At 35.8% G+C, this 23,502-nt stretch overlaps 2 long non-coding RNA genes across 2 annotated transcripts in view; one reads left to right on the forward strand and one right to left on the reverse strand.

Annotated features, from left to right (window-relative positions):
- The window catches only part of LOC117104555, a 32,623-nt gene extending 19,238 nt beyond the window's left edge, over positions 1–13,385 (reverse strand). Inside the window, exon 1 of the long non-coding RNA XR_004444776.1 lies at positions 13,254–13,385. This is a non-coding gene — a long non-coding RNA (uncharacterized LOC117104555). The remainder of the gene's footprint in view (positions 1–13,253) is intronic.
- LOC117104556 lies at positions 10,356–11,576 on the forward strand. The gene is made up of 4 exons (XR_004444777.1): positions 10,356–10,419; positions 10,636–10,706; positions 10,926–11,137; positions 11,414–11,576. It is a non-coding gene; the product is annotated as an uncharacterized LOC117104556 (long non-coding RNA).
- Positions 13,386–23,502: the final 10,117 nt, after the last annotated feature.

Below are 23,502 nucleotides of genomic sequence, written 5' to 3' on the forward strand. Positions count from 1 at the left end.
CTCCAATTGTATTACCCTGTTAATTATATTAATTTCAATTAAAAACTTTTTTCATGAAAATTTTATTTTAATTTATTTTAAAATAATTTAATTATAATTTTTGTGTTGTAATATCGAAATTGTAATGTTTATTCTTAGTGATGAATCAGGTCGAACGTTATCCCACAAAGCTTTTACAACAGACAAGAAATTCATAAGAACAAGTTTTTTCACTCACCATTCAGCAGCATTAACGAGCACAAAACAAGAAAGCAACATAGCCATTGAGATGAGCAAGATGAGTCCACTGGTTTGCTGAAATCTTTGCAATGGTGAGCCTTCTACAACATTTTTACTGAAATAAAATACATACAGTACATTCATTAAAAAACCAGAATTAGGAAAAGAAAAGCAATAATTATATTTACAAACATTAAATGTAAATTTTAATTCTAGAATAATACTTGTCCATAGCATATAAAAACATTATTTTAATATTATTATTACTATAATCATTTTTTAATTCCAACATTAGGTCAAATAATGAAATTTTAATGTTAATCATTAATGTAATTATTTTAAGAAGAAGAATCATATAAATGTATTTCATATTAATATATATTTAGGCGCGATCGCCAAATTATTCCAGAAGACAAATCTGTGTTCAGACGTCAGGGTTCGCAATAACGCTGGTCCGCCGGCCAATGGCTAGTAAAATGCATGGTGGACCTGTTAAGTATCCCAATAACAAGTCCGCGTGACCAGTTAAAATGTCAATGAAAGTCTGACGAAATACCTAAAGTTTTACTCATTCCCCTCTTAACGATGTCTTTACAAAATATTTCACACAGATAATGTCAACAAGATCGCTATTTTCTGTTTATTGTCATGTTAATATCCGCTACCAACAGCCTTGGGCTCAGTCATTCAAGGCGAACCGATGAACATCACGCACTAGCTAGACCATGGAGGACCATGGCTAGACGTACAGAGGGAAATCACCTTCTCCGCATGTTATAGCGACAAGGAGAAGTTGATTTCCGTCTACATGTGTGAGCACCGTGAAGTTAAAACATCTATGTCATGTATCCATCCCACAATGCAACGTGGGACAAAAAGTTAATAAACAACGCAACGATTTCCAGACGAAATAACGCAATAATTACACCCTGTGAATGAACTGTTCGTACAGTCCCAATAGCATTGCCATGGAGATTATCTATTAATTAAAACGACACACCAATAAAATGTTAGATAAAGTGAAAGTTACGCCTTCCATTGTTTTATTAAAGTGCATTTGCCTTATGAATACTTAAAAATCGACTGTAATCAACCTGAAATGAAAAAGGAACTCAAAGCATTTTTTTCTACGACGGCTCTTTTTCAGTTGACGTTTAATTCGGGTTTGGTATGTCATTAGATTCATATATCAGTCTACATCTAAATTACACTCACATTCCCCCCAAAACATTGCTAATTACAGAGGAAATTTGCAGAGAATGAAATTTAAATTTGTTAGATTTATTTTTAGATTTGACTCTAAAAAAAAACCATGAGGATTTCTTATTCATTTTAATAAATTTGTTTAATTAAAAATTTATCGGTTTACACTAAGCTTGTTCCTGTCAGCAAGCTGTCACGCACTATGAAACTTTGGGCGATCTGACGTCACCACAGCCAAGCACATGGGATTTTTGCCCAGCCACATGACCCCACGAAAAAAATTAACCAATTAGCGGGCAGAGTTTAGGAGGCGCGACCTGATGATATTTACAACAAATCGCATCATGAACACGAAGAATGTGTTGTGTTTACAGTTTAGAAAAAAATGTCAGACTGAAAATGCACGTAAAAATAACATAAAAGCATTCATTTTATTGGTACAGTAATACAATTTGCTGTGCACTACAGCTAAACAACAGGTACTGTGCGTATTATATGTGGCAAAGACAAGCCAAACCAGTCACTCGTCGCAAAAATCGATTTTGAGTTATTAATACAGTGTTAGAAAGTAAAATAATAGCTACAGTATGGTAATGGTAAAAAAATCATTCAAATCTGACATTTCCTTATGAAGTTACAAGCGTTTAAACCACACAGCTGTTTAAAGAACAATATATGAGAAATTAACCGTCAAAGTTTATGATTTCAGGCATTTCTCATGCAGAAACTATCTTTAAATCCTTAAAAAGTATTGTTTTAACATTGAAAATGGGGAAAACAACAGCATAGAAAGATGTGTAGATATATAAAGGTTAGTTTAGTGCAATAAAATAGATTTTTAAAAATTTGACATTCCAGCATGTATAGCCATTTTCTCTGAAACACGATTTGCGACGAGTGACTGGTTTGGCTGGTCTTTGCCACATATGTTAAATGTTAACTTTTCGTAGGCTAGTCATACCGAATTCACTGGGCTATGCTAAGCCTATTTTTAACGTCTAGGCTAGGCCCTAACTGGCCTGCCTTATTCGGAAAGGATTCAATAGAAATGTTCCACAAACCGATCTTTCCGGAAAACCGAACATCGTAGTGAACATCGTATTGTGAGAGTACACTGTACATACAAATAGATTCCTGTATTTATATTTTGCGGAGACAGAGACAACAGAACGATAATTTCTGTATCTGTCAGTGTTGCTTCATCGTAGTGGGGCAGCATGATTAGTATGTCAAAAATATGGTATTTGGGCCTTCCGAAGTTGGCAAGATAGTGGCTAGTGAAAAGGATTGAGGACCAGTAAAAATATTAATTTACTGGTCCACTTGGCTAGTTAAAAAAATCCTTAAGGGAAACCCCTGGACGTGCTTTCCATTGTTCTACCAAAACGCGTCTAAAAACACTGTTTGAATAGTGCATCATTTGAACGCCGATATTCCGTTTTGCCCTTTGCTCCTCCCCTTTAACTATGACCGACTGGATGCACCGTAAAACGCGTCCAATTATTATTAATTATTATTATTATAGACAACTCTCTAAAATGAATCATAATACGCCTGACTTCGCGCCGCAATACCCAAGTACTGATTTGTTTACCTGCTAGCTAACTCTCTTTGTAGGCCACCTGGGTGTGCAAGAACTGACAGAAGTAAACTCAGGGAGGTCCCTGGTCAATGCTAAAAAAATAGTCGGTTGGGTACTGGGACGTCGTTCAGTAGGCCTAGTACTGTGCATAGGTGAGACTATCGTAATATTCAGTGATTTTACGAATTGATTAGCAAATATAACCTTAAAAAATCCGATTTTTTAGTTATTTCCGATGTAGTCGCATGCCACCATCATTTTTAAGAAGCGCAATCACCCTCCTGTGCAGCTGTGGTAACATTCAGCACAGCAATTAATTGCTCAAATGCCTCAATGATCAAAGTAGATGAAATTTTGCATTAAAGGTAAATTATATTTACATTTTATAAAACAACATTAATTGAATTTACATGAATTTCATGCAAAACACAATTTTTTTTATGCCGAATTTCCCCCGCGAATTTCAACATGTGAATTCTATAAAAACATGTAAGGCTAAACCATTGCCTACACAGTAAAGGTTTTACATGACAACTCGCGATATTACTGTAATTTATTTATTTATTCAACTAAAACATACACTTTTGTTTCAGCGGCACACACAAATCTGGTGCGATCAATGTATAAAAGAGAGAAAGAAAAACAACTAAAAATAAGTAATTGTAATGAAAAACGTTATACATTATGCAGTGTTCTCCGCAGGAATTTTTAAGGTGTAATGGAAATATGCATGGCGACACCTCGTTCGGCACATATTCCACGATGCTGCAGTTGTAATAATCCTGCTTTAAGGTCATAAAATTAATTATTAGGCCCAATAAAAAAAATTGTTAGTTTATTACCTTTACTCGCATGTACTCTATGGTAATCCAAAAAAAAATAAATAAATAAATTTTTATTTATTTTCTGCGTTTAGTGTTTAGCGGCGGGCTAAATATTAAAGAAATATATTATTTTTTAATTTTGCAAAATTATCCTGCCAAGAGTAACAGACTAGAGGAGGGACAAAAAAAAAATCATCATAATTTCTTTAAGTATTATTTCATACTCTAGACCACCCAGCCTTGCAAGCAGCACGAAACAGTACATATCGCTATCTAGACTCAACACAGATGCATTTAGACCGTGGGTTGAGGATCAAAAACGTTCAATTCTGTGACCCACCAATCCGGGCTACCTGGCTTTTGCACAAAAATGTCAATACTATTAAATTGTAACATAATTTGATTGTCGGCAATCGTGAATTTGGGGAAACTGTAACCAAAAATGAGAATTTATATCAAAAGTTGCTACATAACTATAGCCAATCAGAAGACGACTAACAATGAAGTTTGGCTTAGCTGCAAGGCCCTCAGCCAATCACAAACTACCTTCTATGCCGTTTGTCCAATGTAAATAGTAAACATCACACTCCACTTGCAAGTATGGCGTTGGACAGAAGTTCTTCAAATGATAAATCTGAGCCGGTTTCAGGCATATTTTTGTGATACATGTTGTAAGAACCTAGAGTATGGTTGTGTCATTAAGCGTAAACAGCTTAAAAAAATTTAAGGATGTGCAACTCTGTGGAAAACAACAAATACGAGTCCTCAGTAAGGCCTTAAGTTTCCGTCGAAGCGAATAGCCTACATATAACGAAGGGGATCTGAGGGATGGTGGTGCAAGTAGTAGTAGTAAATTTGATGGAGAATTAACAACAGATTTGAATTTTGAAGATGTAGCTCTACAAGTACAACAAGATGTTGATAATACCTTTCAGCAATGTACTGCTAGTAGTAGTAGTATCCCTGTTATTCAAAATAATGACAATGATGGTAACAATGTTTTTTCTGAAGATGATTTCACTAGGAATTTTGCTCTTTTTCTTTTAAAATTACAAGCTGAAAAGCATGTACCTGAATGTACCATTCAGTATATAGTAGAAGAAATAGAAAACATGCATACCATGGCCATGGATTCACAAATTTCATATTTAAAATCAAAATTGAAGGATGATGGTGTTTCTGAAAGTACTGTTACAAGTGTCATTAATTATTTTTATTTAAGTGATTTTTGGAAAAGAGCAATTAATGAAGATGAAGGTTCTTTACGATCTTGTTATATGAGAAATTTGTTCTATCAAAAAAACTTCAGGTACATTAGGCCACAATCAATTTGTTTGGGTAAAAATTATTATGGTAACTCTATATATTATCACTATGTTCCACTGAAAGAAACACTGTGTAGTCTTCTTAGAAACAGTTCTGTGCAAGCTCAGTTTCAAAGCTATGATTGCTATGATACCGGTAGGCCTAGTTCTGATTCAATTTTAATACATAAAATACAACAATTTAAACACTTCTCACCTGTCTCTTATACACATCTAGATGTGTATAAGAGACAGATTTACGATTGCCGACAATTATATTATGTTTCAATAAAATAGTATTGACATTTTTGTGCGAATGCCAAGTAGCGCGGATCGGTGGGTCACAGAATTCGTAAACTAAGCCGATTTTGGAGCCTCAACCCACGGTCTAATTATTTGCCATAAAGCATACCATTCTAGGCTGTGATTGGTTGATACACACAATATTGAATATAGAGACCATTTGCAATCTGACCAATGGCAAACACCCTTTCTTAAGAAACCCATCAGATGGTAAGAGATATGATATAAAAACATACAATTTTACGGATTTCCTGACAATATTTTCGAAAAACTCTTTCCTTCTCTTTATTATTACAAAATCAGCCTAATCGCATCACAAATGAAGGCCCTGATAGAAATCGCGTCACAAATGAAGCCCCTGATAGAAAAAGAAATGACTTCAAAATTCGCTCAAAATCATAGTACAAGCCCTCTACCTCAGGGAGTGGGCTAAAAACTGTAAAATCAAGGTGAACCTCGCACATAGTACGTTAGAAAATATGGACATTAACACTACCTGGTCTACTCTGAAATATTTATTGTGCATTCATGAAATGGATGGTTATGATTAGATGGATTGTTTGTCAAGAATGTATAGTGATATATAAGTAAATTATGTGTTGGTCTGATTTTGACTTACTTTAAAATGTTCCCTGGTCTATCCAAGCGGTAGAAGGTTACAACGTGCGTGATTCGCTGTGGTGGAACGCACATGCACATCTAGAAGTTGCTCTTGCTGTGGTGTCATTTCAGCAGTTTCCTGATTTTTGTAGTTTCAAGTGTCTGACAATGAATATTCATTATCATATACATCATGGTCTGGTAAATTATGCAAACGAGTCAACTAGCAAACAGCCTGTAACACAAAAATGATATTAGATTTTACCAACAAATATTAAGATTTACATTAATAAAAAAAATGGTAAAAGTAAATGTGTAATATTAATTTAAATTAATTTTCCCTTAAATAACATTATTTCAAAGGGTTTGTATTTATATATTCAACACCAACATCAGTTGAATAAAACTTGACTATAACACATCCCAATGTAATTCTCTTCAATCTTTTTGTACAGCATTCTGATACCATGGATAATACCTCCATACTATCAGATTGAAATTTCATGATATTGGGTAAACATCATTTATGATGATATTGTATTGCACAAGAAAAACTGTAAAATCGACATTCAATATTGTACATTCATGGAACAGATGGTTAGGATTAGATGGATTGTTTGTCAAGAAGTCTGTAACACATCCCATGTTAATACTTGTCAATCTTGGACAGTCTTCTGAAGTTTCATAATACTGGGTAAATATAATTTATGATGATGATGACATTGTATTGCACAAATAAAAAAAAACTGTAAAACCGAGAAGATACAGTATGAACCACTCATATAGTACAATTTTTAATTTAAGATTGTAGGATGTTTTTAACAGCATTATTTTGATTGCCCTACATAGTGAAGAGAATGGAAAATGAAAAGAATATTTAAAACAAAAATTTCATAACAACATTTATGAAAACAAAATTGAGATTATTAACTACAGTATGGATATACTGAGCTCACTCTAACCTTTGCTTTTGATAGCCAATTGGCTAAGTCAAAAATCTTTTTTTAGCCAATTGAATCTGTCTTTTGCCAAAATTTGATGAAAATTGTTTAAAAATCATTGTGAATACACCTAGATTATGCCAGGCTCAGGCCTATACTGTAATAATAGGCATATAATATAGACTTGTAGGCCTATAAAAGTGAATGGGTGGGTCGGCCCACCGCTGGTATCGACAAATTGGAACTGGCCACCACAATAAAAAGGTTGAATACAAGTTGCAATCCCTAGACCTAAAAAAATTGAGATGGAAGAATTTGCAGGCAAAGAGAGCCCCACTTCGCACCAATTTGTGAAAAGCGCCCTCAACATCGAAATATTCTGATAGTATAACGTCTTTATAAACGTCATTTATAAAATATCTATTGCTTTTCATTCACATGGCCTGTGCGAATCCCATGTTTTTTTACGGGCCGTACATTAACTAGTCCTAGTTTTTGAAATTCGAGAGACTCCAGATCGAATCGGGAGCATTGATACGTTTGTGAATACCCAAGGCTTGGTGGGAAGAACCCAAAAGAAATGACAGCCGTACAAGTACGAGGGCACATTAGCTGGCATGTAAACAATAAGGAAGAAAAAAAGTAGAGCCTAAACTGCATTTATTTGGAATTGTGCCACACTTCCCAAAGGTGGGTCGCCAAGCTTTTGCGTTGGGTTTGCAAAAAAATAATTCAATTTATGTTGATGTGAAGTTTAACTGGTCTGACGACATAAAAACAGTATTTTTAGGTGAATCCTCCTTAGAACAATATGTTATTAGATGCCCATAATGAATACTCTGAAATTCATATCACTATTATTTTTCATTGCCGTTTACCAGAACATAATTGTGAAAATCTACTGTAAGCTTTCAAATGTTTAAGAATAATTCATAGAAAATAAACTTAAAATAAACAGAAAATTACTGGTGTTACTATCGCTATACCATCATAATTATTGGTTAATAAACTTAATTAGAAACCATAAACTTTTAACCTATGATTAAGCTTCGTAATTAATCATTTGTTAAAAGTTCAGGAACTTTTTTGCCTTTTTTTTTTAGGGGGGGGGGGCGCTATACCCCTGAATAATACGTACACCTGTATGATTTTAAAATTTTTTGAGGCCAGTATCCACAGGAATGACTATCCCTTTACCACAATACCTGTTTCAGTAATAGCTCTGACGGGTTGAGGAACCACACTTTGCACTGAATTTAACTGACAATCAAACTCAATAGCTAGGTTCATAAGGGATTATAGCCAGATGAAGTAGCTGATCTACTTGCCAAGTTAATTGGGTTGAATTCACTAATCGCGTTCGACGTTAAGGTTAGAGCGAGATATTTTGACTACCAGAAATTTGGAAAACACATCATTAGACAGGAAGTACAATCGCATGGTGGGTAATTACTGTTGATTTTCGCGCGACTAGTTTATGCTAGATCGAGACTAGGCCTAGGTATAAGCTAGGCCTAGGTCTTGGCGGTTGATTAGACTGGCCGAGGAGTCCAGCTGGAGGGTTTACACTGGGTTTTCCCCCAAGTATTTCGTTTAGCGCGTGGTGGTGTGGGCATGCCGATTTTGGGTCATCCCTTATTACATTGGCCGACCCCTTGCCCGTCCCATGAATAAAAACGTCTCTCACAGTCTTGTGTTCTGCTCTTAGATTTTTCAACTTTGTCACAACAATTGCCGATGTTATGGTATTATGGCCTAAGTCCCGCATTCTCTCTGCTATCCTTTCGTGGACACCAGCCTTCTAACGGTACAATTTATCTTCAACTTTTTCTGCGATTTCTGGCTCCTCCAGATATCTATTAAATCACATTACTGCGCATACGTCCAGAGATGGCGTTTCTTTACTGACTTTTCGGCCATCAATTGCAAAATAAGACTTGTTGAAATTCAAGTACACAGATCAGGGAGACTGCATCAATTCTGAATGGTGTTTATGATAGTAACTAAAAAATGCGCTAACCAGCAAGCATGGAAGGTCACTTTGCTTCAATTTGATTGGTGTATTTGTGACCCGTGGCCACCCGCTGTTTTATTGTTTACTGGCTTTAGGCTGGGTTAAGAAGTTAGTCGACATAAATTTACTCGACAGGCTTAGTCGAGTTGTGGCCTTCATCTCGCCATACTTGAGCTGTCATACTCAAACTTATGGGGAGATCTTCTAGCTCATCCACTAAAATTATCTCGCCATAGTTGGATATGAAGTCAATAATTTAAAAGATTCTAAGTATTAAAAAGCTATTTCAATGTTTACATACAGTAATTACAGTAATTAGCAATATCGTATCTGTTGTCTACGGCTGCTATGTAGCAACGGTCTAGCGGTGCCTCGCAAATGTATGGAACGCCAAAGAGGCCGCAGAATACAAACAGCCGCCAATGAGAAGAACGTAGTCATACAACAGCTGGATACATCAGTAACAAAGAGGGAAAAATATGTAAGCCTAGGCCTACAGTGAATAATTAAGAATTTATTTACCGGTATGTTGAGGAATGGTGAATAACATAAGAAAATATTTTCCACATCTTGCGCCTTGTGTTTTATGTACAACTTTGATGACATGAACCAACAATGATTTCGAATTTCATAATAAAATTAAAGTTTTTTAAAAATTTTTATTACGCCCGCCGCTGCCTTGAAATCGCCAAATTGTATATTTCTTCATGAGGCCTAGGCCTATAAATTAATATTATGCAAATTTAAAGCATTTAACCATCTCCGATATGTTTTACGTAAAACGTGATTTCATTAAATACATTTGTTGATTTCGTTTGATGGTAGAGACGGTGACATGAACAAAAAGGGAAAATATTTACTGTATAACTTCATTTCGTTTGTTGATGTGTTTGAATTTTAGATTTATTTTCCTTGCGTAATGACAAGTTATTCACGCAAAAATATTTACTGTATAGTATACAACTTCATTTCGTTTGTTGATGTGTTTGAATTTCAGATTTATTTTTCTTGCGTAATGACAAGTTATTCACGCAAAAATATTTACTGTATAGTATACAACTTTATTTCATCACTTGTTGATATAATGTATATAATATTTCTAAATACATTTAACCATCCCATCTACACTGTTTACCAATAAAACAAGATATAAAAGATACATGGTGTTATATTTTTTATTGTACTGTCGTGGACTGGAATAATGCTTTGCCGCGTTCCCTATTGATTTTCTTTTGTATGGATCGCTGCACACTTCTGCATAGATTGTTACACACTTCTGCATAGATCATTGCATTTGCATTCGCATGTTATTGTTATGCAATTTGCATAGCAGGTGGCTTGCTGTTTATAATACATTTTCATCGGCCGCTGCGTGAGAAGATATTTGGTTTTCATAGAAGGAACATGTTCTGTTTTAGTTTTTAAACATGTGAGTACACTATAGTATTTGATACTTTGCCTAAACTTGCAATGTTATGACGTCTATCTGTTCTTGTTAGTCGATAAGTAATAAATATTGATAACATATTGCTAGTTATAATATATTGTTAATTATATCGCCATAATGGTTCTTTGACGATTGTTGTACAGTTTCCATGTATGTAAAGCAGCAGTACTAATATATAATGTACTTATCCCAATTTAGCTTGTTATTTCCGTTACGTGTTGTAAGGAAGATAAGCATTTTGTTCAAGTAGTCTTCATGATTTGATTCAGGTATATTGAATTGATTCTGTTTAAACTTATTGCATATATTATGATTGTTATGGAATACTCATTCACATTCAATAATTGTTTAAAGCGATTGTTAATATTGTATTCACAATTGATTACTGATTGCCACAGTGTTGGTATAGTTTAATTACAGGTGGTAATGATCAGTAAAGTTATAGTGATCACTTAAGATAATGATCATGTATCATATTGTGTTTTCAGGGAATTTTATGCATGCAGAATAACAGTGATGGAAAGATTAAATAAATAAAAAGTGGCAACCGACACCGTAGTCTTTCTTCTGTTTGTCTCGTAATGCTCTCTACTATCCATCTTTGAGGAGCCTCACATGCTCACATCTGGGGGTGAAGCTACCGATCAATACCAGATTACTCAGCACCACGACAGTACAATGTGTGAAAGAGGAAACCGAGGTAAGATATTATTAAAATAAAAACTGTTACTTTTAACTATGCTAACACTGTGGACCAAACTGCATCATAACATGAATGAAGATAGCCTTACAAAAGAACTAAACAGATCAAAAGACACCATTGTTGTCATATTCTTGTCGTCTGTCTAATAGCACTATTATTCAAATGAGTGTGACTAGTGCATTAAGTTGAAGACAACATCCATGATTGTCTAAGATTGGAATAAATGAAATGATTGAAATATTATTATACTACACAATTCCTTATCTCTTTCAGCCAATCTCCAAGAGATTTTTGGCAGCCAGCAAAGTGCCCAATCACTTTTGAATGTAGGCAGCAGAATTATCTCGCCACAAGAACACGATTAAAACAGTTATAATTAATTAGGAACTATTATTAACTTAAATAAACATGGATAATCATAATCATAATTATGACATTAATAGATACTAGAATATGTTGACTTGTGTACTCATATACTTAATGTAACTACATAATTAAGCTAAATATTATGTGTTAAATGAAATATTATATTTATGTAAATTTGCTTATTTTTGTATATATGCTTTATTTTGTAAAAGTTTCAGTATATAGTTAAATATTTACATTGGCTGTTACAACTTTAGTTTCAATAAATGAAGACTATACTAGTTTAAATTTTGCTTTATAGTATTTTTTGCGAGTCTTGTAGTGAGGTGTTTCAATTTACAATACGTATACTGTACCGCCATAATTAATATTTACGAAAACGTATATTATTATAACAATACAAGACATATAATTAACCGTTAATCAAATTAGTTTTAGACAGAATTTATTTTCCCTCATCTTCTAAGAACAAATTAAAATCATTATCATGATAAATCAGTTTCTGCACACCATATAATTGTTACAATAATTTACAACAACGAACATATGTTATAACATTCCAAAGATAAAAAAGTACAAATGTATAGTGACACACAACTCATCAACTATATTATATATCAACTATATACTATATTATATATAATATATATTAACTACAACTAGGCGTTCGTGCTACAGAAAAATACTATAACAATTATTATACAGTAGGCCTAGGATTATAAAGGAAATAGTTATTTGCACAGCAGGCCGTGCGAACAACTCCAAAACGGTTACTCGCACGGCCTGCCGTGCGGAAACTCCAAAACGGTTATTCGCACAACAGGCCAGTGCAATAAAATGTTGAGTCTTTAACCCAGTGTAATACATGTTTTATTTATCTATTATAAATATTTATATATATTTATATAAAAATATAAATTCTATATAATACTTATACTGTATACATATATATTATATTTACTTCTTATTTAGGCTACATATCTTTAAAATAACGCAAATATTGCCGTGCCGTGCGAATAACCGTTTTGGAGTTGTTTGCAAGGCTTGCCGTGCGAATAATCATTTTAAAGATATTCACGCGGCCAGCCATGTGAATAAAACACGGTCTGCCGTGTTTTAGACTTATTCCTATGGCAGGTCGTGTGAATAACCGTTTTGAAGTTATTCGCACGGCATGCCATGCGAATAACCGATTTGGAGTTGTACACAAGGCCTGCGCTGTGCAAATAACCTCGGCCAAGTATAAAATGTGAATAATTAGGCCTACAGTATCATTAGGCGTTACTATATTTTATTAACCACAAAAATAAATAAATATACCTACTGAAAAATACGTAGGCCTAAGCATGTATACATAAAAATATGTAGGCCTAGGTGCCTACCTAGGCCTATATGCCTACACAGACAGAAAGTTAAATAAAAAACGGCCAGATAGATTATTATTTGCCTACGCTTCCGCATCCTGCAACAACCACACTACCAACAGAACTCTATTGGCGCGCCATACTTACCATCGTTAAAAATCTGGCGGCCGAAATGATCTGAGACCCTGGCGCCGCCACTGCTTTCCATGGCTTATGAACCTAGGCCGAACAGGTCCAGTGCCGACTGGCCGGCCAGAATGCTTCTGTTCCCAGTCTGGTTCAGCTTTAGGCCTAGGCCTACTTAGTTCTAGCCTAGCCTAGGGCTAGGAATGTAGGCCTAACAGCAACAACTGCAATTTTTTAATGTGTTGAAGTCTACTTACAGATTGTTGAGCAAATCTTGTAGTAAATATTGCTTTGCTTGTCCAAAAAAGTCAGAAATGATAGCCACACTAAACAGTTATATTAGTCAGATATTTTCTGTTGATTTTTTATCAGCGCCCTCATAGTCTGGGTGCAGTGGGAACTTTTAGCGGTGACTACGGTAGATGCTAAATACAAAGGGTTCAGCCGAGGGGGCGTGGCTTCGTATGTTGACGTCATGGATAACTTTCGCTATGTTTTGTAATAATCTCATCGACACTTAAGTGTGGGCCCTGTCTGTAATCACACAGCATAACAATCCGTACAACTAATTCCTTCATGGTACAACCAATGTAAGAAAAAATAAGTTGTCCCTGTGTGTTTTTCTTTCCAAACATTAGGATGCCTGAAATATTATCAATTCATTGGGCCTACACAGAGTGAATAATATAGGGCCCCCGTCGGGGAGATCTGGCTTCTCTTCCACCCCCTGTCGTGAAGAAAAACCTCAATTCGTCGGGGAGAAAAATGTAATGTATTTTCTACATATTAGTAGACACCAAAATCGACTAAGTAAGCCTTTCAAACCAATTCTTTTTCGGGGGTTGGTGGGGAGCCAAGAGGAACACTTTCGACGGATATTGAGGGACGTCCGACGTTCACTTTTTTCGTCGGGGACCTCGGGGCCTTATAAATTAAAATTACAACCGCTGACAAACCACTTATCCCACCACCAAGAACGACGAGATGTCGTACTTTGTCCATAGGAAGGCCTTTTTTACGCTGCAGCGGTAGACATCTTCTTCTATTGGTTACGCTTCGCTGCTCAGCACTGTTTTGTCAATATACTTTGATTATACCATACCTTAATAACACAATCAATCTGGCTGAAAATACTGTCTGATGTCAAAGAGTATGATGTTCCAGAAAAAGTGTCTGCTGCCCTCTCTAGTTGGATTTACTACACATTGGCCAACAACCTCATGAAATGAAATGCAAAGTTGTTGTGGGGTTTTTTTTTTTTTTTTTTGTGATTTGGCTTCATTGAGGGCGCCTTATCCTTTCATTTTTTTTAATTGTTTTTTGCCATACTGTATCTCGAAAACAACTTGCCAGAAAAAAAAAATGTTCATACCTACTAATAGGCCTTTTTCACGCTGCGGTAGACATCTTCGATCCATGACAAACAATGCTGAGCAGAGTGAAGCGTAATTAACAGAAATAACATAGCGTTTCGGCCATATTTTCGGAGGTCATGTTACTCAAAAAATTATATATACTTAACGGAGGGTCGTGTCAACATATATTTTTTCTTTTAAATGTTGGCAAAGGATATATCTACGTACTGTATGAATAAAAAAAAATTGAAAATTTGTTTAGTCTGTCAAAACTTAACTGGAAAAAAGAAAACCGATTTTGTACAGTGCATGTTGCTATTATTTCAATTAAGTTTTGACAGACTAAACAAATTTTAATTTTTTTGTTACTCATACAGTACTTAGATATATTCTTTGCGAACATTTTAAAGAAAAAAAAATATGCCGATAGGACCTTCCGTTAAGGAGTTATGATTCTTTAAGTAACATGACCTCCGAAAATATGGCCGGCACTCTAAATGACATTCGGTCGAACAATGTGTGTGTTAACACTACACAAAATCGGTCTTCCATTTTCCAGTTAAGTGTTTGACAGACTAAACAAATTTTCAAATTTTTTTTTATTAATACAGGACGTAGATATACTCTTTGCGAACATTTTAATGAAAAATGTATGTTGACACGATCTTCCATTAAGGATTTATGATTTTTTTAGTAACATGACCTCCGAAAATATTGTCGAAACGCTATGTTATTTTCTATTGGTTACGCTTCGCTGCTCAGCACTGTTTGTCATTGATCGAATGTCTACCGCAGCGTGGAAAAGGCCTATTAGGATAGAAATGTCCTTTTTCAGCCTTAAAACAATGATTTGTTGAATATTTTAATGTCGGGTCTCAAGAGGGTATGACCTAACATGTAGTGTGTCGTTTGGCACCCGTACTCAGGCTCCAACAGATCTATACCATATGCAGAGAACGTAGGACCCCATTAGAACGGTCATGCATTTAGTGATTCCGCTAAATCGAAAGCTCCATAATAAAACATGGAAGAAATCAGCTTAAAGCTGTATATTATTTGTGGCATAGATAGGGTACTGAATAGAATAACAACTACTTAGTTAGCTCGCATGAATGACCACAAATGAAATGTATAATATCATCAACAATTTACTTTGACTGAATGCTAAATATAATTACAATAATGTAAATTGTCAATGTTGTCGCGTGTCATTACACAGCACACCTTCTCTGTACTATTAAATCTGATTCTATTTGTGATTTCAAATTTATTCTTTGAATAAAAACACAGCACGCAAACCGTATATACACTGAATGTATAACATAGTATCATAATAGGCCTATATAGTATATTATATTTGGTCTCGAAGGAAAATACTCCTAGGCTCAGTGGCGGCTCCAGGATATATTTTCTGGACTTGAGCTCGTAGGCCCGAGCTGGGGGAAGGGTTTGAGAGGGGTTTCCCCTCCCAAATGAGGTTTTTTTAAAAAAAAAGAATAGCAACCTCTGTATTATGGCCAGATATGACACTTTCAGACTGACAGACATGTCGTCGCGCACATCACGAACTAACACAATTAAATTCAATTGTGTTAGTTCGTGAAATCAAAAAAGCGCGTCAAAATACGCGCTGTTGTCGTTAAGGACTTTTTGTGTGGTAAAGAATACAAAATTGCTTGACAACCAATACGCGCTCGTTTTGACGCGCTACTGTGATTTCACGAACTAACACAATCTACTTCGATTGTGTTAGTTTGTGATGTGAGCGACGATGTGTTGGCTTGGCGTGGGCCTATTATATATTCTTTTTTAGTCCGACTGCCTGACGAGCTCTGTCTTATGGGTGAGGGGGGCTTGACTTGTCCCGTAGGGAGACTTAAGCTCCTGCTCCCCCCCCCCACCGCTGGTGCCGCCACTGCTTAACATCAACAGCACTTTATCCCAGGGCCCTTTCCCTACATGCGAATTTGATTTTTTAGCTTTAGGCACTGAAGGGATAAAGATATTTAAAAAATTGAACTTAATCACTATCGTATTCAAAGTGACAATCCAGTAACTAGAGTCAAACATACACACAAGATGCTTTACATAGACTCATTATGAGGTTTTTGGAAGTGAGAAAAAATTGAGGAAAAATTCTGTTACCGTAACAGGAATTGATAATATGGTTCTTAGTCCACCTAAAATCCTGAAACTGGTTAAAGAAATTAAGCCAAACAAATCCCATGGTGGCCCTGATGGTATTCCTCCGTGGGTTTTAAAGGGGTTAGGCTACACATTACCTTATCCGTTTTGGTCATTTTTAATATTGTGGTATGACGGACGGGTATCCGTCCAATTTGACGAAACTCATTTTTCCGAATCTGAGATTTCCGAATTCACTTTGCCGAACAAAAAGTATGGAAACTCAGATTGCCATACTAAACAGTTTGTTGACTGCCAGTAGGTGCAAAATGTGACCAGAAAATATTTTACACGTTTTTATTCCAAAAACTGAAGCTAGTCTGTCACTCGAATGATGTGCACACATTATGTTAATTGTGTTACCAAATAAATTACCAAAAACTTATTTTTTATGATTCTTTTCCTAAAGTTTTTTTTTTTGGCAGACATTAATTTGTATTTCGGAGCTATAGTATGTCTAATGCTTTCGCCCTAAAAAAAATGGCCAATTTTACACTTTTTATCCTACAATGGTATTTTGAAACTAGTATGTTATAATACTGAAAGATTCACTTTTAATATATTTGTTAGCATACAACAACTAGGCCCCTATTAAAATTATCTAACATATGACGTGTATGATGACATATTATGTTAATGTTGTGACCCAGAAAGTACCAAAAAAAAAGTTTATTTTAACTAAATTTTAAAATACATGTTTTATTTATGAGATATACTAAGCTAACAAACTGTTTATCTGATTTTTCCCCCCAAAATCTGCGCCCTTGCCTTAACCACTCGGCCATACATCATTCAAAAGATAATTTTAATAGCTTTAATGGTACCAAATATAATTATTGAAATTAAATTTCCCATTGACGGACTAGCTTCAAAATAACATTTTTTGGTAAAAATGTGTAAAATTTTGGAATAAATCCAAAATTCAACGTGGCACCAACCCATTCCGTGTGAGCCAAGAGCTTGTGGTTCTGGATCTGGTTCTGGATCTGGTTCTGGTGGGTAAAGTCGACCTCCTAAGGACTCCAAAGGTGTAGAGTATAGGGGTGTTGCCAGCTTTTGAGCACTTCCAATCTGATGACCACCTGTCTATTTGCAAAAGTAATATAAGGCTATGTTCTCACACGGCAGCTAACGGTTAGCAGGATCCGATTCCTGCTAACCGTTAGCTGCCGTGCATCCATGCAATAAAATCACTGGCCAATAAGAAACTGGAAATTGTAAACGCGTACGTGTTATTGGTTGATGATAGATACGCCCTCAACTTGCTAACCGATAGCGGTTGCTAACCGTTAGCGTATCCGGATACCGCTAACGGTTAGCGCTAACCGATCGGGCGTTCTCACGCAGGTGCTAACGGTTAGCGCTAACGGTTAGCTCCCGATCCGGATACTAGGGCTCTCGTAAGAACCAGGCTTAAGATTATTTTATCTTAAGCGACTACGCCGATCTTGCTTTTTTGCATCCTTGGTTTGGTTCGCTATTTTAAGACGTATTTGTTCCGTTTAAGAATCCTAGAATAACCATCAGGCTGAACAAATTTAACCTAGGGCTAAGGAATAATTCTACTGGGAATTAGCTACGACTGTGCAAGGATTTGTTTTTTTGTTTTTTCAAGCTATCCCCTTACTGTCAGAGGGACGTATCTGATTGTGCGGGGAGTATTTTCAAAAGATGAAATCTTCGACTCAAAGTTTTAACCATCTGATGCCAAAGGCTCGGGAGTCGCTTCAAAATCTTAGGTCTAACTGTGAGTTTTCTTTTCCTAGACTCTTCCTAGAGTTAATACGGTACGTTCAAAACATTTTTATTACATTATTTTTATTACAGTTATTGGTATTTCCAAAAATATGTAAAATGCCCCTTCCCTGTTTCTCTATGACAGTACAGTATTTAGGTTATTGCTTTTATTTTATGGTCCTGCTTCATTTTTTTTCAATTTTATATTTTAAAAAATTTGGATGGTTGTCTTTCTCTCTTTTTTGGTTATTTGTTATCATTTAAACTGTTCAACTTCAATTTGATTGATATGTTTTCTGTATAATGACGATTGCAAGAAATATTATCTTATTTTGCTAAGTTATTAGACTATCATCCTACTACACATAAAATCCAAAAATGCAGCTAGTGTAGATTTGTTCAAACCTGAACCCGAAAGTGTAACAATGGAAGTTTCTTACTCCTAATGGCCTGGAGACATGATACAAGTAGGACCTAGACTGATTGTATAACATAATATCATAATAGGCCTATATAGTATATTATATAATTTTTCAAGAAAATTAAATATCATGATAATCATAAACAATTTACGTAATTGACGAGAAATTTGGTCCCGAAGGAAAATACTCTTCTCAGTGGCGCCTCCAAGATATTTTTTGGGGGGAGGAGGGCTGAGCTGTCCGACAGGGGGACTTGAGCTCGTAGGCCCGAGCTGGGGGAAGGGTTTGAGAGGGGCTCCACTCCCAAATGAGGTTTTTTTTTTAAAGAATAGCAACCTCTGTATGGCCAGAAATGACACTTTCAGACTGACAGACAGGTGTTGGCTTGGCGTGGGCCTATCTTATATTCTTTTTTAGTTCGACTGCCTGACAAGCTCTGTCCTCTTGGGAGGGGGATTGACCTGTCCGGTGGGAAGACTTAAGCTACTGCTCCCCCCACCCCTTGCCAGAAAAAAAAACTTTGCATACCTTCTAATTAGGATAGAAATGTCCTGTTTCAGCCTTAAAACAATGATTTGTTGAATATTTTAATGTCGGGTCTCAGAGGGTATGACAGAACATGTAGTGTGTCGTTTGGCACCCGTACTCAGGCTCCAACAGATCTATACCATATGCAAAGAACTAAGACCCCAATTAAATAGAACGGTCATGCATTTAGTGATTCCACTAAAATCGAAATCTCCATATTATTAAAACATGGAAGAAATCAGCTTAAAGCTGCATATTATTTGTGGCATATAGGGTACTGAATAGAATAACAACTACTTAGGTAGCTCGCATGAATGACCACAAATGAAATGTATAATATCATCAACAATTTACTTTGACTGAATGCTAAATATAATTACAATGTAAATTGTCAATGTGGTCGCGTGTCATTACACAGCACACCTTCTCTGTACTTAAATCTGATTCTATTTGTGATTTCAAATTTATTCTTTAAATAAACAACACGCAAACCGTATATAACACTGATTGTATAACATAATATCATAATAGGCCTATATAGTATATTATACAATTTTCAACAAACTTAAATATGATAATCATAAACAATTTACGTAATTGATGAGAAATTTGGTCCCGAAGGAAAATACTCTTAGGCTTAGTGGCGGCTCCAGGATATATTTTCTGGGGGAGGGGGCTGAGCTGTCGGACAGGGGGACTTGAGCTCGTAGGCCCGAGCTAGGGGAAGGGTTTGAGAGGGGTTTCCCGTCCCAAATGAGGTTTAAAAAAAAAAAAAAAGAATCCAACCTCTGTATGGCCAGAAATGACACTTCAGACTGACAGACATGTGTTGGCTTGGCGTGGGCCTATTTTATATTCTTTTGTCAGAGAGACGTATCTGATTATGCTGGGAGTATTTTCAAAAGATGAAATCTTCGGCTCAAAGTTTTAACCATCTGATGCCAAATGCTCGGGAGTCGCTTCAAAATCTTAGGTGTAACTGTGAGTTTTCTTTTCCTAGACTCTTCCTAGAGTTAATACGGTACGTTCAAAACATTTTTATTACATTATTTTTATTACAGTTATTGGTATTTCCAAAAATATGTAAAATACCCCTTCCCTGTTTCTCTATGACAGTACAGTATTTAGGCTGTCTCTTATACACATCTTTTCTCTATGACAGTACAGTATTTAGGTTATTGCTTTTATTTTATGGTCCTGCTTCATTTTTTTTCAATTTTATATTTTAAAAAATTTGGATGGTTGTCTTTCTCTCTTTTTTGGTTATTTGTTATCATTTAAACTGTTCAACTTCAATTTGATTGATATGTTTTCTGTATAATGACGATTGCAAGAAATATTATCTTATTTTGCTAAGTTATTAGACTATCATCCTACTACACATAAAATCCAAAAATGCAGCTAGTGTAGATTTGTTCAAACCTGAACCCGAAAGAGTAACAATGGAAGTTTCTTACTCCTAATGGCCTGGAGACATGATACAAGTAGGACCTAGACTGATTGTGTAACATAATATCATAATAGGCCTATATAGTATATTATATAATTTTTCAAGAAAATTAAATATCATGATAATCATAAACAATTTACGTAATTGACGAGAAATTTGGTCCCGAAGGAAAATACTCTTCTCAGTGGCGCCTCCCGGATATTTTCTGGGGTGGGGGGAAGGGCTGAGCTGTCCGACAGGGGGACTTGAGCTCGTAGGCCCGAGCTGGTGGAAGGGTTTGAGAGGGGCTCCACTCCCAAATGAGGTTTTTTTTTTTAAAGAATAGCAACCTCTGTATGGCCAGAAATGACACTTTCAGACTGACAAACATGTGTTGGCTTGGCGTGGGCCTATTTTATATTCTTTTTTAGTCCGACTGCCTGACGAGCTCTGTCCTTTGAGGAGGGGGATTGACCTGTCCGGTGGGGAGACTTAAGCTCCTGCTCCCCCTCCCCCACCCCTCAGCTGGTGCCGCCACTGCTTAGTATCAACAGCACTTTATCCCAAGGCCCAGCACTTTATCCCAGGGCTACATGCGAATTTGATTTTTTAGCTCTAGGAACTAGGGATAAAGATATTTAAAAAATTGAACTTAAACACTCTTTAAAGTGACAATCCAGTAACAAGAGACATACACACAAGATGCTTTACATAGACTCATTTTGAGGTTTTGGTAGTAAGAAAAAATTAAGGAAAAATCCTGTTACCGTGACAGGAATTGAACCCAGGACACTGGAGTTGGAAAGCAAGTTTAACCACCAAGCTATTCAACTACACTCTTCTCAAGCACATCAGGCAAAGTAGTACTAACTAGAGCAGTTACTCCACAGAGTTCATGCATCCGCTCTGTATACCAAAAAATACGTAGGCCGTCCGTGTATGGGCGATTTTATTGTTTTCATTTATACTTGCGGATCAGTTGAAGGGGTAAAAATTGAATTTACGTGACCTTCTCCTTTGACCACTTTTTCCCAAACATTAATCATTTTTTTGTTATGTACAACAAATTCTTATTCATTCTTCAGTTTTTGCTTACTTGCTAACAGACATTAACACCAATCCACCTACTATGTTACAAAATATTTTATCATGATAACACAATCTGTTTTGCATTGTGGTATCACTTGAAGAAATGAGATTTGTAGATAGTTCAGATGTATAGATTGATCTCCATGTACCAGATAATATGGTTGTTAGTCCACCTGAAATCCTGAAACTGGTTAAAGAAATTAAGCCCAACAAAACCCATGGTGGCCCTGATGGTATTCCTCCGTGGGTCTTAAAGGGGTTCAGCTACACATTGCCTTATCCGTTTTGGTCATTTTTAATATTGTGGTATGACGGACTGGTATCCGTCCAATTTGACGAAACTCATTTTTCCGAATCTGAGATTTCCGAATCCACTTTGCCGAACTAAAAGTATGGAAACTCAGATTGCCATACTAAACAGTTTGTTGAATGCCCTATTCACCGTCGCGGGTAGAAGTACAATACAAAGAGGTGTAATGTACTTTAGTCATTTAGAATAGGCCTATAGGATATTTGACATGAGCGGGTGGGTGGGGGCGGGGGAGCTGATGGAACCGCGAAGTTTGAGTGAAGCTCAAGGATAAAGTAAAGATAAGAGCCATGTCCAGCCTGCCAAATAAGGTGAATTGAGGTCATGTTTAGCAACTTTGGATTTAGGTGCAAAATGTGACCAGAAAATGGTAAATTTTACACGTTTTTTAGGCTTACTCCAAAAACTAAAGCTAGTCTGTCACTCGAATGATGTGCACACATTATATGTTAATTGTGTTACCAAACAATTACCAAAAACTTATCTTTTATGATTTTTTTGCTAATTTTTTTTTGTTTTTGGCAGACATTATTCAATTTGTATTTCGGAGTTATAGTATGTCAAATGCTTTCGCCCTAAAAAAATGGGCAATTTTACACTTTTATCCTAAAATGGTATTTTGAAACTAGTATGTTATAATACTGAAAGATTCACTTTTAATATATTTGGTATCATACAACAACTATTAAAATTATCTAACAAATGACGTGTATGATGATATATTATGTTAATGTTGTGACCCAGAAAGTACTAAAAAATGTTTATCTTAACTAAATTTTAAAATACATGTTTTATTTATGAGAAATACTAAGCTAACAAACTTTTCATCTGATATTTTCCCAAAATCTGCGCCCTTGCCTTAACCACTCGGCCATACATCATTCAAAAGATAATGTTAATAGCTTTAATGGTACCAAATATAATTATTCAAATTGAATTTCCCATTGACGGACTAGCTTCAAAATACCATTTTTGGGTAAAAATGTGTAAAATTTTGGAATAAATCCAAAATTCAACGTGGCTCCAGCCCATTCAGTGTGAGCCAAGCTTGTGGTTCTGGATCTGGTTCTGGTGGGTAAAGTCGAACTCCTAAGGACTCCAAAAGTGTAGAGTATAACAGGAGGGGTGTTGAGCATTCACCTTGTTGCCAGCTTTTGAGCACTTCCAATCCGATGGCCACCTGTCTATTTGCAAAAGTAATATAAGATTATTTATCTTAAACGACTACGCCGATCTTGCTTTTTTGCATCCTTGCAAAAATATATCCGAGGGTTGGGGGCTTAGCGGAAATGTTCATTAGTTTGTGAAGTATGTTTATCACTAGGTCTCTATCTGATTGTCATTAAACAACACTCTATAATACTGTGTTGTTATGTCTACTATGTTTTCATTCTTCTAATTAACACATCATTACAATAGCATACACCCTCTTTGAATGGACATGTTTTATTC

The sequence above is a fragment of the Anneissia japonica genome, unplaced genomic scaffold (genome assembly GCF_011630105.1).
Source record: "Anneissia japonica isolate Jap-2015-1 unplaced genomic scaffold, ASM1163010v1 scaffold287755_len519135_cov135, whole genome shotgun sequence".
In the NCBI taxonomy this organism is placed as follows: domain Eukaryota; kingdom Metazoa; phylum Echinodermata; class Crinoidea; order Comatulida; family Comatulidae; genus Anneissia; species Anneissia japonica.